The sequence below is a fragment of the Bufo gargarizans genome, chromosome 2, assembly GCF_014858855.1.
Source record: "Bufo gargarizans isolate SCDJY-AF-19 chromosome 2, ASM1485885v1, whole genome shotgun sequence".
Classification (NCBI taxonomy): domain Eukaryota; kingdom Metazoa; phylum Chordata; class Amphibia; order Anura; family Bufonidae; genus Bufo; species Bufo gargarizans.
The window spans coordinates 114,183,367-114,189,366 of NC_058081.1; positions in this window are offsets into that span (position 1 = coordinate 114,183,367).

Genomic DNA, 6,000 nt, shown 5'->3' on the forward strand with positions numbered 1-6,000 from the left:
CAACGCGCACCACGAATTGTGACTCAATTCTCCTTCCTCCAGAGACTGTATTGCCAGCAACCCTCTACCAAGCTCCTGAGGAGGGGGGTGTGTGGATTCCTGAAGAATTGCCTGGGGTCTGACCACCACAAGATGGCCGCCGTCCACATGCATCCCTGTCTCCTACACCCAACCTTCTAACCTCACGCTCCGGCTCCACAGCCACAAGCCGCATCCCTGATCAATTTGGTGTCCCTCATATGAAGCCGCATGGTGGGCGAGGCATATACTTCTCCCACGGCCAGCGCATAGCCAGACAGCCGCTGGCCCCCTACTATAGACCGTGATGCAGACCCGGCATTCCCAGCTGTAGGTCCACCATCCTGCGCCTGCAGAGAAAGCCGCCGGCCTTCCACTACAGGCCACGGCCACCCGCTCATTCTTCGCTGCCTCACCTACAGGAAGTCCCCCACTGCCAGTCAGCAGGGCCACGTCAGAAGATGAATCCCCATCCCGACCCCAGGGCCAGCAGTGCAGACATGGAGCACTGGCCGTTTGAATGCAGTGTTGATACTTGAAAAGGATGGGCACACCCTTTAGGAGTCTAGGGTAGTGTGCCCTGTATGACCGCACACCACTAAGGTCCTGAGTGTACCTCTATGCCTCAGGTTCTATAAAATGCTCCATCTGTTATCCTATATGCAGAAAATAAGCTTGCACACAGCAACCATTGGAGCATTAGAGTACAGAGGTGTGTTACACTACACAGTTTCTCTAGTCTGCCCTTTACATGAGGCCTACTAAGAGTCCAACATTTCCTAATGATTGCAGAAAGTTTAACAATTTGCCTAATTTCTAGACAAATGTAATTTAAAGGAAGTCAATTAATTAAAAACTGAAAGGGATCCGAAGCTAAATCACATATTTTCCTGAAAAAGTAAAGATCTTCTGTGTTAGTGCAAGCACTGCGTGGCAGGAAGAGTTCACATTCCTAGTATGACTGACCTCTCTCTTGGGGATCTGTTCCTATAAAGTTTCTGCAGGTGACATAATTAGCAGTTTCCTACCAACGCTCTACAATCCCCCAGATGACAATTTCCCCACCTTGAACACTGGGTTTATTGTAGTTGGCAGCCCAATAATAGAGTTGTGACAAGCCATGTTAATACTCGCAGGGATACATTTCACTTATCACCCGTTTAACCACTTCTAGATTATCTTTAGTGCTGGTCTTAGCTAATTGGTATACAGCCAATGGAAATATTAGCCAGGAATTGTGCTGCTACAAGACAGTTTATATAACCTGTGAATGTTAGGCTTTGGGTATATTTTACTGTAAATGCTGCACCCAAAATAAAACTGGGATGAATTGTCTGTTTTCATCACATCAGAGTGATAAATTTTTTACTTTTTGGGAACATTTACATTGAACCTATACTGAATATACAGGTGAAAATCTAAAAATTGGAATATCGTACAAAAGTCTATTTATTTCAGTAATGCAAATTAAAAGTTATTGCATTAATGCAGCTTAAAATTAGAATATTGTGAAAAGGTTCAATATTCTAGGCTCAAAGTGTCACACTCTAGTCAGCTAATTAATCCATACCCCCTGAGCAAAGGGGACCTCAAAATTGTGACTTTGGGTTTTCATAAGGTCTAAGCCATAATAATCCAAATTATAACAAATAAAGGCCTGAAATATCTCGCTTTGCATGTAATGAGTCTATCTCATAAGTTAGTTTCACCTTTTAGGTTGCATTACTGAAATAAATGAACTTTGCACAATATTCTAATTTTTTGAGTTTCACCTGTATATAGTGCTCTGGATTGTTTTTCACTGTTCCTAAACTAAATACCCTCTTGCTAAGTAACTTTTATCCAACTACCCCCAAAGTTATCATCATCATACACCATGAAAGCTATTGGTTCACAGATTGGGAACTTTACCAATTATTAAAATAGAAGGACCAATGAGACCATGGCTCTCGGAGGAAGGCTGTGGTTTGTCTATGCCGGACTCCTATGTAAGTCAAAGATACATACATAAAAAAATAAGTGTCATGTTCCCGGTTCAGACCTGCTGGTCTTTCTCTGCTCCCCAGCAGGGGGTCACGCAGCAGGAATCCTATGTGCCATCTTCCTTGCAGGCTGCAGCTTGCTTTTTATTGACAAATGCATCTTCCTGTTCTCTATAGGTTGCTTTGCATGTGCACCGTCTGGCTCTTGAAGGGCCAGCACATGCACCCTAGTTCTCCTCAGTCTATGGGTGGTCAACTCAGGTAGGTTTCTTAAGGCAACTTCCCTAGGAGAGCATGCCTAGAAATTTGAAGGTGTGCTATTTCATTTGTCTGCCTATGTACCAACTTCTGCCTAATTCCTGACTCTGATTCTCTGCTGCCTGACTGACCTGTTCCTGATTGCCATATTGACTCTTTGCTGGCTGCTCCGATCTCAGTCTGTACCTGATTACAATTTAGCCTGACCCCCTGATTCTCTGCACTGGTGTGTTTGACCCCCATGGATCAACTGCCAACCACACAGAGGCCACTCCAAGAGGTAGTGGCCTGGTGGCTACCCTGTAGCAAGGTCCCTGTATAGGCATTAAAGGGTGAATACTAGGGGACTGCCAGGATAGTCAAATCTGTTGGTTGGTGCAGTGGTTCCACACCCACTGCCGTAACAAACAGTTTTTCTTACCCCGGCAAAAACTTTAGATTAGTATTCAGAGTTCTAATAGAGTTTATGAGTAAATCAGAGCACCCAGATGAAGAATTGTCCTCCGTGGTTACATTTGCCGCTGTAAAATGGCATAAGTTCAAGTCTATGTCAGCCCATAGCTCGTGTAGATTTGAGTTTTTACGTAAGTTTTCAGGCTCAGACTGTCCCAAAGAGGAACATATGAATTCCCCGGTGGGCCCCTGAGCAAGGTGGGTCCCTAGTCTCCCACCCCCTGCACAAGTAGCACATGAAGCAGTAGACTAACTCTGCTATATATAGTGTAGAAAGGCAGCATACAACATCCCAACCAGCCTATGTTCATATAAAAAGAATGGGTAGACTATTTAGCAGGGGCGTAACTATAATTCATAGGGCCACATAGCAAAATCAGATAGGGCCCCAAGCACCTACTGTAAGAAAGTTAAAACAGCAGCATAAGTAGCAATAAGTAAAGGTATGTATAATAGCACCATATATCAGAAAACCTACATTATAGCAAAAAGCCACCATACTGTCCCCCCAAAAAAAAAAAAAATACAATGATCTTACACCTGACTGGATCCCCACAAACCCTGTGTAAATGCTATGGCCATAGTTACACCCATGCTATTTAACAGACTGCCCAGTTTATTATTATCGATGACTCCTAGGAATAGAGGCAGGCTAGCCAGTTTTTGTCCTTCTTCAGGGACCTGCCATCTCAAAGTAGCTGCAGGGACCCCCATAACACCTGTGTACACAGGTAATATTTAGATGTAGCTGTACAGCAGGCCCCTAGAATGAATTTTCCTGGTGATCCCTAGGCACCTCAGTCTGACACTGGGCGTATGGATGGCCAGAGATGTGCCTAATTTAGTAAGAAGCACACAGGGGATCAAGACTGGTGTAGAAACGGTCACTCTTGATAAATCTCCCCTTTTGTGTTGAGATCTCGTTTGTGAAGGATGAACGGCTTTCAGCAAAAGAGGTTTTTTGATTGGAAAACATCCCTTTAATCTAGAGAAGGTAAGAGATTAAGGTCATAGTTTTAGCTCCCAAACATCTAAAGGCTACATGGCTACATTTGGATCAGCTTTGCATGGAAAATATCACATTTTCGGAAAGAAAGTAATACTGAAAAAAGATGCCGTTTCCTAAAGATGTGTATATTCTGATGTGTTTAATGATGTTTCCTAACAAGTGGTAAGCATGATGCTGATTCCAAAAGAATTATACACCCTACATCGTTGAATGGGTTAAATGACAGTTTCACCCCTGACTGTCATATATATAGGAAAATACTGATGAAGATGAGCAAATAGTGACTCAGCTGTGCACCTGCAGGGAAAATGTCACACCTTCCACACATATGCTGCTGAGATCTCCTGTATTTCTGTCACGCTAGCAATTGCTAATGCAGCAGGGCTGAAAACAATGTACTCTTAACACAGCAAGACTCTGTTCACTTTCATGTATAAACTCGATGAAAAAGCTTTATAATTAGACATTAACTTTTTTAACTTCTTCTTAAAGGGGTTGTCTTGCTTCAGCAAATGGCATTTATAATGTAGAGAAAGTTGATAAAAAGCACTTCCTAATGTATTATGACTGTCCATATTGCCTCCTCTGCTGGCTAGATAAATTTTTACCTGACATTATACACTGGGCGTTTCCATGCTTACGGCCACCCAGCAATCCAGCAGCAGTGGCCGTGCTTGCACACTATAGGAAAAAGCACCGGCGCCTGTGGTGGTCGGGACCGTGGGAGTATGCATAGTACATCAATTTTGTTCTATTGTGTGCAAGCACGGCCACTGCTGCTGTGTTGCTGGGTGGTCATAACCATGGAAAACAGCAATGTAAAATGTGCTTGAAAAATGAATGAAGCCAGCAAAGGAGACAAAGTCAAGCAGAAGTCAAATACCAGGAGAAGCAACAGTACAAAAAGAGCAAGCAAGAGACGAAGTCAAGTAACAAGCCGAAATAAAAATACCTAGTCAAATGCCAAAGGAATATTCACAAGGTATAGGACCTTAATCACAAGCAACCTGTGGCCAGCAGGCTACCTGTTAAATAGGGGAGAGAGGAAGTCATGTGACATGACCAGCGTCACATGACTCATCACCTTGCATCCCGCTGAGCCCAGAGTGTCTAGTTCGGCGCTCAGACTTTTCTCCGAAACTACGGGAGCGGAGGATGCCGACCACGCTGAGGAGGCGTGTGTAAGATGGCGAAACAGCCACTGATTCTTGAATGCTGTTTCTGAAACTGTCATTTGGCATTTTGGGCACTAGAGGCCACTGTTTTGCAGCTACAGCCAGCACACTCTTGGATTTAAATATGCAAAATAGATGATGACTCATGCTGCTGTGCGTGCCAGAGAGAGAGAGGAAATAGTGACCTGAGCAGACATGTTTATGCAGAGGCTGAAGACAGGATTCAGTGCCATCGCCGGGTCTGTGGGACTTGGAGCAGTCAAAGTCACTGTCAGAAGTGACTGATGCCTGTCAGCAATGCAGATGTTGTCAAGGAAGAAAGGATCGGTTCCCAGAAGGTCAATTGGAGCGTGGAACATGGTTACAGACCCTATGAGGCCTCATGGTGGATGGAAGGACCTGCGAGTTGGTGTAAGTCGCCATTGGATAAGGACCAGGCCAGGGTGTCACGGAAGGTGTACAGAAAACTAGAAGACACAAATGAAAATCCGACTGACTTGATCCAAAACTAAGGAACAGGAGGGTAAAGCCCTGTAAGAGCCCTAGCTCTCTCCCTTACTGCTCAGCCTATGCAAAAATCTCAATGGTAGAAAATTGCATATCCTTGTTCCTCGACTGTATGCACCTGAACACCCTATAATAGTGAGGGGACACGACCACCGGCTCCCTACACTTAAAACGGAGGGAGTCAGGGTCACCTAGGATCAAGCCCACAGGCAAACAGAAATAAAGAAAACAGACTTATCTTGTGGATGCAGTAGTAACAGCTTCTAGCATCAGCACACTCCAGAAAGTTGTATAAACTGCAAAGTGATGCAGTATGGGAAGAGATTTAAAGCGATGCAATCAGTGCAACTACATGACAGCTGAGAGAGGCTAATGAGATGAGAAAACGAAAGCAAAACAAAAGGAACCTCAAGCAGGAGGTTCTGAAGAACATCTGTCAGAGCTTCTCAGATGTCTGGTGGTGACAGTACCCCTCCTTCTACGAGTGGACTCCGGACACTCAGAGCCCACCTTCTCAGGATGGGACCTATGGAAAGCCCTGATGAGACGAGTGGCCTTAATGTCCGTCACTGGGACCCACATCCTCTCCTCAGGACCA